Genomic DNA, 13239 nt, shown 5'->3' on the forward strand with positions numbered 1-13239 from the left:
ATACGTTCGGCAGTCTCTGCTCGCGTTATTTTCCATGCTTCATTATAAGCAGCATATATACTGGCGTATATGAAACGTTTATGACGCAGCTTAGTAGGTCCTTGTAAGAAGTCCCTCAGATCAGCGCCATCTTTAAGTAAAGATAAGTGTTGTTTTACTTCCTGAAGTGTAGATTTGTGTAGCCACTCAAGGCAGTGTTTCCCTATACTGTATGATGTTACTATCCCTGGATGTTGTTTTTGGACATATCTTGGATCTGGCCTATTGAATGTGAACCCTAATGTCTTATTGAGGAATCTATCTTAACAGTTGTTTGTGTCTGTTGGCCAGAATAACCATTTTTTTCCGATCAGGATTTGTTCTGTTTTGTTGTAAAATGTTATGCACGTCGACCTCCTCCTCTGAAGTGTTGTCACTATCAGGTGTTGGTTTAGATATGGACAGTTTGTTTAAATGTTTTATCTTGGCTAACCCAAGACAGGATGTCTGTTGAACAGTGTCATTTAAAACATTATTTGTTCAGGGATAATGTAGGCTCTAAATAAGGCTTCTAATCCTTGCACCTGCCAGTCTTTTGTGCCTCAGATAGTTTTTGTCTCAATGTTGTCTTTCCAGAAGTCAAAACCTAATGAAGACAGCTGAGCATAAAAGGCTGCAGAATAAATTTGATTTGTATTAGTTAACATAGTTGTTGTTCCTGTTCTATTAACATTTTTAAAGTAAAATGATTCAGGGTTCGAAACATTAAAACCTGAGAAGTACGGAAATTTGTGTTAAAATGTTTTTAAGCTACCCTTTGGTGGCGTTGGACAATGTTCTCATTGGTTGTATGTTAAAATATTTCTAGGACTTGCAGATCTATGTAAGTAATGATGACCATAATGATTATAACAGTACATTTGTTCATAATCTGATGAACCTTTATAGTATTCGTGATTAGTAAATTTTGCCGACATTTCTAAGTCTGACATCATATTATTAACAGTCTCAAAGTCACAATCATCAGAAAAGGTACTAGATGAAACAAAGTCAATTAAGGATACCTTAAATTGGTGTGGAATCTTCAACAGCTCTGCAGGACCAAAGATGAAATAATCAGTTCTGTCCCACACTATACCACCAGGTATAGGAATGGCTGTGATGTTCACCAATTACAAGTCTCTTTGGTCACGATGAGATGATTTGTGTGGTTTGAGGAGTAAATTGATGTTCTTACTTGCTGTGTCCCTTTTAACATGTCTTCCATTTATCAGCATTCCGAAAGTCATTACAAGTATCAACCAAAGTAGAAGAAAAAGTACACCCAACACAACCCATAGTTCAACCCATGGTGAAACCAGATAAGTTTCTTCTAGTTGGCGAAAAAGTTCTGTTGCTTGTTCTTTAAAAGTTTGTTTAGCTGGTGTTGTTTCAGGTTCGCTAGGATCCTCGGAAACTGTGTCAAAGTTAATGAAATAGCCGGAGGCAGTTCTGTCAGTTGTTGGGATTGCATCAGGATTTGTTGAAATCGCTGGAACGACTTGATCACTTGTTACACTTGTATAGTCTGATGATATTTGATTGTAGACAGGTGTTTCTTAACGAACTGTTATTTGGGTCTCAAGAGGTACTAGTTCCACGGCTTTGTTGCATAGTCCTTTTTTTCGCGCTGCAGAATCCTCAAAGGTGATGAGTCTCTTAGTTTGAACCTCTTGGATAGTAGCCAGACGCGGGCGTCTGCTACATCTTTGGAGTCCACTTGGCTTACTACTTATGATTGGCCACATGATGTGGTTTGACCAGATCAATAGACACAAACCTGTTCTCCTTTTTACTAGCAAGAAGCGGCAGTATTACTGTTCTAGATCCTTGGACTGCTAGGACAGGTACTGGTTGTCTGTATGAAGGCCCTAATTCCTTCTTGTCTACGATCTTTTCTCTGACTAGATCCCAAATCTTTGGAATCCAGGCGGGCCTTTCTGCGAGGGGTGATTTTTCTTCAGTGGTCATTGGCTTCAATAAGACGTTGCTTTGACTTTTTCTTAATTCATTTAAGTCCTGTAAGACAGCCAAAAGATCTTTGATATCAAAAGGTTTTTGTTCTACCACTGAAGTGTGACGATCAAGGTCCTGAACAGTCATTCTAGTACCAAAAAGGATTTCATATGGAGTGATACCCCCTAGAGAACTTCTTGGCAGATTGTTAAGACAACACTGGACACTTATTAGATGTTTGACCCACCCGTCACCCGAGCCTAATACCCTAGTTGTTATAGATTGCCTTATGCCCCGGTTTTTTCTCTCCACTACCGCATTTCCCTCAGGATTTAATGGACTAGAATACCGCAATGCAACGCCCAGATTGGCCATGGCCTCCTTGTAAGCTTGAGAGCTAAACGCAGGACCCTGATCAGAATGTAGCGCGCCGACTGCGTATGTGCTGATAAAGACTCGAAAGTCTTTTATAACAGTTCGCGCGTCAGCCGATCGCTGATGCCACATCCAAACTAATCTTGAGCATGAATCCACTGCGACCATGATATATTTGTAGTTACCATCCCTCTGTAAGGGACCGCAGTGGTCCAGGTAAACACAAGCCAATGACTTATCTGAAATTAACAAGGGCGTCTGCGCAGGACGTTTCACAGTAGAGACTTTCATCTTTTGGCAGATTTCACATTCCAAAACATAGTTTCTGGTCTGTTTCCTCATGCGCGGCCACCAGTATCTCTCTTTTAATAATGACACTGTGGCGGAAACACCTGTGTGTGCAGAGGCGAACCCTTCATGTGCTGCAAAGATTAGTCCTAATGTATGTTCTATGTTTGAAATTACTCTGTCCCCCAGTCCAGGGATTCGAGCAAACGGAACACTATTTGCATCAGTATTCAGTATTCAAAACCACTTTATTCGATTATTTAAAATCATAAAAGCATTCTATCCACTATTTGCATCAGTTATGTGTGAGTATTTGAGTGGAAAGTCCTTTGGTAATGTTTTACCACTGTCTTTGTTTGAGGCATTGACAGCTTGCATTATTTCGCTGTCTATTTTTGTTTTTGAACGAGTGATTGCAGCTACGCAAGCCATTTGCACAGCTGCCTTTGCGGCTTTGTTAGCCAATGAATTCCCTTCAACGTGAACGCCATCACGCTGATGACTCAGTGTATTTATCACGTGAGTCTTTTGTAGTTCTTTCTGTAACAAAAACTACCTGTTCCCAAAGAAATGTATGCTTAATTGTGCCACCTTTTGAATCTTTGAAACCGTTTTGAATCCACTTCTGCAAGTATTTATTGTAAGATTGAACGCAATAATAGGAATCGCACACTATGAGTGTGGAGAATTGGCGATCCGTATTTTCAAGCGCCATGTTGAATGCTTGTAGTTCAGCTCGCTGAGCTGTACAATCTCCTAGAGATTGAGTTTTAGTGACCACAGGTCGGAAATTACCATCTCGCCAGCGACCTTTAACGATTGCGCATGCAGCACTATAAGATTGTTTACCCCCCGTAGTGGACTATGCTGATCCGTCAGTATAAATTGTACGTTCATACTTTTCTAGAGGCAGAATTTCAGCAGGCAGAGGACATTCTTGTGTTTTCAAGTAGGGGTCAAAAACGTATTAAATGTCTGTTGCAGCAAGAGAATTAACCCATTGTATCCATCTCGGGTGTAAAGCCTTAGTATTCAGAATGCTCCGTTTTGTCACCGCCTCTAAGGCAGGTACAGGTGTAACGACCATTATGGGTTTTCCCTGTGTAAGGGCTCTTGTTTTTGCTACTGCAGTTTGAACTGCTGTCAGAATTTTTTCTGTAGAAGGGAATTTCATTTCTGCTTGTGTGACTTGTATGCTATAGGTACTTTTTCTCCTTCATTAAAGGTTAAGTACATGAATCAGAATTTTCCTGGAATGATTCAGATCACTAGGTTGTGTACGTTTACGCCTGTCTGCAAGTGTGTTGTTGCTAACATGTCTGTTTGCACTGAACTCAAAATTTCTGTGTGTTTTTTTGTGCAATTTACTGTTTTAAAATCAGGTTTGATTAGTTTGTAGAGAGATGTAACCCTTTCTGTGTAGTTTAGAATGTAAGTTCTTCCAAAATATAGGAAACCTAGAATCGACTGTAAGTTTTTCAGCGTTTTTGGAGGTTGGAGCAGCGCACATTTCTCTAGAAAGTATGCTGCCAGGCTTTTGCCTTCACTTTATAACTCGTATCCAAGGAAAAGGACGTTCAGGTGGGCAATTCTTGATTTTTTTAAATTTAATTTATACCCTTCAGAAGTGAAGCCAAGTATAATGGTGTTCACTCTGTTTATATGCCTGTCCTAATCATTGTCTGTTAGATAGATGTCAACGACAAAAGATAATACCTCATCATCATACGTTTGTAGTAACTCTGTTACTCTGGCTTAAAATAATCCTGGACTATTCTTGAATCCCTGGGGGAGACGACAGAAGTGACGCTGTGTCTCCATAATTAAGAAAGCGGTCAAATATCTACTTTCTGGTGCAATTTTTTGACTCAAGAAACCATTAGAAATATCAAATGTGTTTTTTTTTTTTTACACACAATGTCATTCATTAGTGCTGCACTGTGTGTATTTTGTACTGCAAAAGCTTTGCAACAAGAGTTTAAATGTCTGTAATCCAAAACTAGATAATATGTATTGTCTGTTTTTGAGACAGGAAACAAAGGATTGTTCATGGGCGAGGTGCATGTTTCAATCACCCCTTGGTATTCAAGTTGATCTAATATCTCGCTGACCTGTTTTTTAGATTCTTGCTTAACTGGGTACTGCCTTTGTGCAGTTGGTTGATTTTTTAACTGGATTTTGTGTTGAGGAGAATCCTCATCCCATTCCACATGATTTTGTATAATGCTCGATCCTGGGCTACTCCCCATTTTTTGGCATAGGTATATTTTTTATTAATTGGAATTTGATTGGAGAAGTCTGGCTTAATGATATCTTCGCCATGTGGGCACTCCCTGACAAATACAGGTGGCCAGTCTTTTTTAGCTAGAAGAATGTCATAACCCTTTGAGAGCTTTTCCCAAAAGAGTGCTCTTATTTTTCTAGTTATGTCCCCCTCCATCCGGAGTGTTACTTCATATAACTTACATGAGACACTAACCCTGGTACCTGCAATTTCAACTTGAATGTACCCATTCAAGTCCACTGTCTCCAGATGATCCTTCAGGATCTTGCGAGCTATGCTGACTTCTGCTACGCTGTCCAACATTGTCTGAGCCCACTCCCCGTTCTTGAGTTGTGTCCTCAAGATCCTCGGCATATCTGATTTGTAGACCTGCTACCTTTTTTTTGGTGAATTGAGTTTTCTTATTTTTCTGAATGTGTTGATCATCTTTGAACTTCACGCGTTCTTCCTTGTTTTCTGACAATCCTCTTCTTTTTGATTTCTGTGATGAAGTCTGAAAGGTACGAGAGGAATGTGTATCAGTATCTTGATATCTATCAGGTTTTCTCAAATTATCCCTATTCCTGAGGTTTTACCTCTTTTCAGATGGCTCCTTCTGAGGAGACCTACCTTTGGATTGAGAACGCTTCTCCTTTGGAGTCTGCTTAGTATTCTCCCACTTCTTTATGGGAAGAGTAAGAGTGTTTTTAATAAAGACCTTTTCAGGACATTGAGACAGTTGGAGTTTCACTGGTTTAGCACCCAAACTGTCTTTACCTAGTTCTTCATAGGATTTTTCAATTATTTTGGCTAGTTCCTGAGGTTGCTCAGTTACATCGAATTCCCTTAATTTCTGGCGCATCCCCACAGATGCTGCTTCACCTTTAATATTAGCTAATAATATTGCTGAGACCTGCTTGAAATCCTTCAGTAATTTTGTATCTAGATTTAAAGCAGGCGCTGCCCGTATTCATTTTAAATCTGTTTCAAGACATCTGGTATCACACCATAGACAGAAACCCATGTGTTTTGGTGTAGATTGCAGCGAAGACTTTACCCCAAGTGTTGCAGTCCTCCAGGTGTGGTGCGGTCCCCATTGGTAAACAGATTGTTAGAATTCTGTGTTTCTCATTAGGGGTAGTATTTGGAAATACTGCCTCAATTTGAGTAATTTTTTGAGATATCCAGAATGGAATTTGTTCCCTTTTTGCAGGTAATTTACCAATGACTGATTGTATAGTCTGTGGTGTATTTTTATTTGTGTTCCCCTGGTAAGGGGTGTGTTGTGGAATCCTTATAGGAGTTTGGACTGTTAAAGTCTGCATGACATATTGAACCACTTGTCTATGGATTTTGATTAGTTGTTTCAGTTAAACTAATAGTTATGGACCTGTCATTTCCTCAATGGCAGGATATGGTGTATAGCTGGCTGATACCGGCCATGTTGCTTCTGGTCTTCCTACTGGACCGAGCCTGGTAATCTGATTTATATGTTGTAGGGCACCTTTAAACCAGAGCACACGCTCCTGGTATGTTAAAGGAATTTCAACATCCTCGAAATGAATGTATTCCGTTGGAGGTTCCTCTTCTTTGTAGAAGTGAAACATGTGTGTTACTGGATTTCCTTCAGGGAAGAGAATCCATGAATAGAATACCTCTGTCTGACGATATTTGTGTGCCTCTATCACATAAATTACCCTACCACCTCTTGATGATAGGCCATTTGTCATCAGTTTTATAGTGATGGTTTGCCTTAGATTTTCTGGGATGCGTATAGCACCCTCGTCGGCTTCATTAAAGCCTGCTGTGTTAACAGCTCGTACAGCGTCTTTGGCTGCAGCTCCGCTGGCACTGGGGTTGTCATCCCTGTTTATGGACATTTTGTTTAATTAAAGTTTGCAGAGTAATTTTCAAGGAAACAAAGATAAGGTGCACAATATTTTGGAACACTGTATCCTTCAATGTTGAATAAAACCAAAACTAAAACATAGGATTTTGTATCCTACTCAGTTATGGCAGATTTTTTTATCCTTTTACCCACTCCAGACGTCTATTGGAGTAATTTTCGGGAAAAAAGGGGTCTCTGAGAAAAGCACGACTGAGTTACTTAAGTATATAGTGTTAAATTAGTGCCTTACAAATGGTGGGCGCCATGTAGTGTAGTTCCTATATTCCCAGTAGGCTCTGCACATTGGAATAATATATCCTTTCGATTTGACGTAGGACTGAGGTCGACTAGCTCTATATAGAATATACTAAACTTGATAGTGAGTGCCAGCTAGCTCAGAGGTCACTAGAAACTTTCTCGAATTCACAAGAAGGGATTCGTTTCTGACAACCGCATAAACATGACAACTTTGCTTCCCAAGATTAAGAAAGATATCTCTAGAGTCGTGTAAAGAATAGATAAGTATTTCACTCAATCAATTGTGCATGCTTCATTTCTACAGAGTTGCAGAGAAGTAGAGAGATGGGCGTTCCCAATAAAAAGGTTTATTGAACAGTCTTCTTTCTCATGCAAGAGAAGTGAACTGCTACAATCGTAAAACAGGCTGTAAAGTATAATGCGTACAGCAAGAATAGTATTATAAAATAATACTGTAAAAGCATTGTATGGTTTCTACGCCATATAAAAATACATACATAAAAACATGGACTAAAATACTCAACAGGTACTTCTAAAATACGCCTACCCCAATGTACCTAACCTAAGTCTAGTACGAGGGAAAAAGTAAGTATTGTGTAGTATAGGTTTAGTTTTCTTTGCCAAGTATCTATCCAAGATTTCTCTAGGTTCTAATCAGCTCCAAAGCTTGGTTTAGAATGAAGGAGGTCTGGTATCTCTGTCTCGGGACTCGATTTCCCAACACCCCCCAAGGGGAGCTTGGAAACACTGGAGCTGGATTCTCGGCAGGAGAAAGGCAGACTATGATCAGTGCATCAGCTGGAGGGTCAGCTTCCTTCGGCACTTGCTGTAGCGAGCTGCATCGGGCAAGTAGATAGTCGAACGGCTGCGTGCCACCATGTGTTTGCTAGAGCCAGTGAAGGTATATCCATACCATGAAGGTATTTAGGAATGTCACAGTTTGACGTAAATCGGGCATAATAACATCACAATGAACCCTTTGGGAATAGTTGTTCATTGTAAAACATGCTGAGTTCTTGGAGAAATCAATATTCAGGTAAGGGGAGGACCCTGACTGCTTAAGCCGATTTTCCAAGAAATCGTTGTGACGTTTGGTATGGGTGGAAGTAACCATGCCTGTATTTGGCTTGCATGGGCTATGCCTAAATAATGGATTGATTTCTATGCCTATATTAGGGCAACATGATTTGTACCTATATAAGGGCATGAATCGGGAAAATTCTATCGCAGCCTAAAACGTCACACAACACACTCTCTGCCGGGGTGGAGCGGGCATGCGGTGGGTGGCATCCCTTTGTACACACTGGTCTCATGCATTGATTGATCTGCCCGAGACAGTTCCCTCTCAGCCCCCAGGAGTCAGTGAGAAGGGAGGGCGGGCTGGATGCCCATGCATATGGGTTGGGGTATATGTTTTTCCTGGGTCTTGTTCAGAGGCTAGCATGCCATGTTAGGGGCTTTTCGAATGCTATGTTATTGGCGGAAGGGATTGTGAAACCGCACACGACAATACATCGGTGAGACAGAAGCCTTCAGAGAGACGTGCTCTTCTCATGCTGCGGCAGAGTGTGCACGTCTAAATCACAATAGCATCTCTCGGACTCTCCCTTCTTGCCATGTGCAGCCCACCCACACAAAGCCCCCCCCCCCCGGCAAGCTGGAGACTACCGGGCTGCGAGGCAGGCACCAAAAACAGCAGCCGTATTACAGAAAGGGACTTGACATTTGCTTCCTGAACACACCCGCCACGTCCTCGGCCTGACCCCTCTGGCGGAGGCATAGGTTCACCTCTGGTGTATGTCACTCCAACCCGCTCCTCCTCCAGCTCCCCCGAGAATACTGAAGGTTCAGCGGCAGGTAGGTTCTTGTTCACCGACAACTCATAATATTTTGTTATTTATGACCATGTATGTAGCACATGCCACAATTTGTATGCCAAAGTGGCTCCTTCTTTAACCGAGTGCTCTTTTTGAAGGTTCTGAGTTGGTTAGTTGCCGAGGACTGTATTGTTCTGTTGGCTTAAAGTAGCTGGTCTGAAGACTGCATGTGTGCCCCAGCACAGCGAGTCAGCCTTGTGGGACAGATTTCGGGTCTCAGAGGTTTGAGCTACAGCGGGCATTTATGTAAAGGATGTAAAGGGTGCCCCTTTTAAAAACAAAACAGAAACCTTGTACTGCTGTCATGGATGGATTATGTGATATTGAGTGTGGAAAGCATTTACAAAATTATTTGCATAAGTCCAGAACACACAGAATGTTTGCAGAATCATTCCCTTAGGTTAGGAAACGTATACCGTATTTACATGTTGGTTCCAACAGAGGTCAGCCAACCCACTCTGCATATGCAAGGCCATTGTAAAATGTCATAACACTTACCCTTTGTTTACAGATTGATTTTCAGTTTTGAGAAAATAAAAGCTATATTTGCAGGTTCAGTTTTGTAGGTAGGAACGTGCGTACAGCATTTACATGCTGATTCCTGCAGAGGCAAGGCAACTTCCTCTTCATTTACTGGACCATTTTCAGAGGTCAAAAGCTCATCCAGCATTTACAGATTCAAATCGGAGAAGGTAACAACATGCTTACTGTATTTACATGTTAAGCCCCGTAGGGAGGGGTCAGTCATGTACACTGTGTGAGAAGTTGGCCTGGTATGTGATGTTCACTATTCTAGTGATCACCTTGCACCAGTCCAAACAACCCTTATGGTGAATGCTGTAAGTCAACCTTATAGACCAGCTATCCTAGTGGTAGCGTGGACAGAACAGTCTTAGGCTAAAAGACTCTTGAGGGCGTGTAAATCCAGCTGTTTTACCATATGTAACCCCTTGAATACCAAATGAAAGGACACCACACAGGATATATATAAAATATATATGTATTTATTTACTAACACACTCCTCTGAACTCTTTATGAGATCAGAGGCAAAAGCACATCACAAGTTACTTAGTTAGAATGTGTTAAGTTGCACAAAATACAGTTAGGCCCTAGGGGCGAAGCAAACCATATACTAAGAAAGAGGTATAAGAACCACGTCTCGAGAAAAGGAAAGGCCTAGGGCCTAGAGAATCGCTGGGGCTACAATATCTGACCCTTAGGTTAGAAGTAGGAGGCATACAGGCGGCGCCTGCAGTGTCTTTACACACAAGCGGGAGTCAATGTTAAGTCAGGGGGAACTTAGAGTTTAGAAAAAGAAGGATTTAGGACACTTCCGGTCTAGCTAGAAGGAAACAACTAAAAACCTAGACGCTTGGATAGTCAATACCCTTGGGAGCACCGAAGTACTTGTGTTACCTCACCCACAGGAAGCGGGTGCATAGGTGTGAAGATGTGTCGGGTTTCGTTGTTGAAGTCTATGGAGCCTGTGAAGAAAGATGCTGCAGGCGACCAGGAGGAAGATGTCCGGGTGGATCCAAGGGTGGATCGAGGATGAAGAAGACCTGAAAGCAGAGGGGACAGAGTTTGGGTCACTAGCCAGTGACCGGGGGGTACCAGGAAGGAACCAGACGATGTCGATGAGCAATCAGGCGCTGTTGTGAAGCTCGTCTCTTCAGCCACCTGGACCAGGAGGCGTCGAAGACAACCAGATGCTGGAGAGGAGCTGTCCAACAAAGGTTCTCGCAGATGGAGGGGTCGACTGCCGGATTGGAGTCAGCAAGCCTTGGCAAAGGCAACCCACGTAGGATTCAAAGAAGGCTTCTGATGCAGACGAGCAAGGTCTGGGGTACCTCACCTTTGCAGGGAGGCAAGGGCCAGTCCCACGTGTCTCGTCGCCTCCACGGATCTCGGCTATGCTGCAGACGTGAAGAGAGGGTCAGAGAGGTCTGGAAGTCTGGGTCTTGTCAGGCTCTGTGCTCGGGTTCCGGCCGGAAATGTCGACAAAGTAAGCCAATGATTTGCTCGATGGTGCCTGGTTGCCCAGGGTGGTCACTCCTTGGCCACAAGGGAGATTCTTCAGTCGTCAGCTTCAGCAGAACGTCGAAGGTCCAGAGTTTTGTGTCAAGTTTCAGTTCAGGATCTAATCTAAAGTCAAAGGACATAGCTCCTACTTTTATACAGCTAAAAGGGGCTGGATTAGTTCCTAGGTCCCTATTATGGGTGGGACCAGGAACGGGGGTGGTTACACCCCCTTTCCTTTGTCCAGTTTTGCTCCAGAGCTGGGGCTGGAGTGTCCCAGCAACCGATTTGAACCGGGGTATGCATGAAGCACCTAGTGTGCCTAAGGCAGTGTCTCAATCTATTCAGCCCTCCCTGTCCAAATACACAAAGTCCTGTCTGGGGTGGTGCTCGCACCTCTCCAGGCAGGAAACCTACTGTCCTAACCTCCGTGACTGGAAGGACTCCCAGCAGCAGGAGGTCAGACTTGTGTCTGCGGCAGCAGAGTCCATTTTGTGATGCTGGGGCTCTGGTTAACTTTAACCGGGATAGTCAGAACTAACATGTCTTCTCCCTCCAGAAGGGTGGAATGCTCCCCGGTCACCAGAATTGGCGAGGGGGTAGTATTCCAAAGCGTATGACACCTTACACAACATGTTTAGATAAAGCCAAACCAAAGTTAGCATGTAACGGCGAGGATTATAATGCACTTAAGAGTATATGGTATGGCGATATCATAGAACAGCTATAAGGACATGGTTCCGCAAGCAGCAGACAGGCTCAGCTCATGCTAGAGCATCATCTCACACGTAACCAAGCACTCTGCCTCCCGGATTGTTAAGACCTGCCAGAGGAGTGACTTATAGGTTACTATGTGTCTATATGTAAGTAGGTATAGGAATACTATACCTAAGCAAGGGGTGATTACACGACCTTGCCCCAGCTGAGTGATCAGCCAGTTGTGTCTATTTGAGTGGCCAGCCAGGGGTGGCATAATACATGCTGCAGCCCCTGGTAGGCCTTGGTTTCACCTATGCCCTGAGTACCTAGGGTACACTGTACAGAGGCGCATAAGGTGACCCAATTCCCAATTGGAGATGTACCTAAGGTACATGGAGTCCGTTTTACAGAGAGCAGATAGTCTGGGACCCTGATTAGCAGGATCCCAGGCCAACTAAGTCAAAAACCAGCTAAACTCTAGGCAAAAAATCTGGGGTAACCATAGTCAGGTATCTACCTTTCTACACAACCCCCCCGCCCCCAAACAAAAGAAGATACGGCTATCCTTGACCAGGTAAGCCTATATTGCCTAAGTGGCCATATAAGGAAGTACCTGTACTAGCATAGTTACCCCCTGTCTCATGGTCCACTAAGCAATCCCTTACCCTAAGGGTATCATAGGGTCTCCACCATAGGGAATCTCTACTTGTGGTGTGTTTTGGCAAAGTAAAAGGCTGGTATTGAGATGGAGTACTGAAGTGAGACTCCTCTAAAGTAGGGCTCAGTTTCCTCCAATCACCTTCGACCATGTGTACCTTTCTTTCCAGGACTGAGTTGCACTGTGCTCTCAGGGTCAACCTCTGGCTGCCTACCGCTGGAGGCTGGGTCCATTTTGTTGGCTTACTGGAGGGACAGTTCAGGTTTGGGGCTTTTAGGTCCCAGGTTTGGCTGTGCCCAACAGTGTCCATCTGGGGGAGGTTCCTAACTAAATGTAAGGGAGATCCCTCAGGAGTTTTTAAAACGTTCACCTTGCTAGGGCTGCTAGCTTTGGTGCCCTTAATATGCTGATGGGGGAGTTCTTGTGGACAGGGGGCCCTTTGGGGTCCACTGCCTTCCTGACCTCTACAGCCCTGGGCTGACTGAGGCAGGGTAGAGAGGGGCAGGTTACCTGCTCCAGACTGGTCCCACCTGGGAAGGGTCCACTGGCATCAGGGACTCTGCCAGGCTAGGCCTGACTACCTCTGGGGCAGTTTCTTCACAAGGGGTAGGGTCAGTTCCCTGAGGAGGCTCACCTAATGTCTGGTGGGAGGGAGACTTTTCTTCCTCCCCAATGCTCTCTGTCTGAGTGGAGAGATCCATAGTTTCAGGCTTCGCAACACTAAAATCTGTTTGAGTTTGGGTTGTGACCATCACAGCCCTACCAACCTTTTTAGGAAGGAACTCTGTTTGGGTATGGGCTGTCACCATCACAGCCCTTCCAACCCCTTTAGGAAGGAATTCTGATTGGGCTGGGGCTGTGGCTATCACAGCCCCACTAAACTTTTCTGGAAGGCCTACCATTTTGGAATGGGTTTCTTGTTCTACCTCAGCCCAGGCT

This window comes from Lissotriton vulgaris, chromosome 10, assembly GCF_964263255.1.
Source record: "Lissotriton vulgaris chromosome 10, aLisVul1.2, whole genome shotgun sequence".
Taxonomy (NCBI): domain Eukaryota; kingdom Metazoa; phylum Chordata; class Amphibia; order Caudata; family Salamandridae; genus Lissotriton; species Lissotriton vulgaris.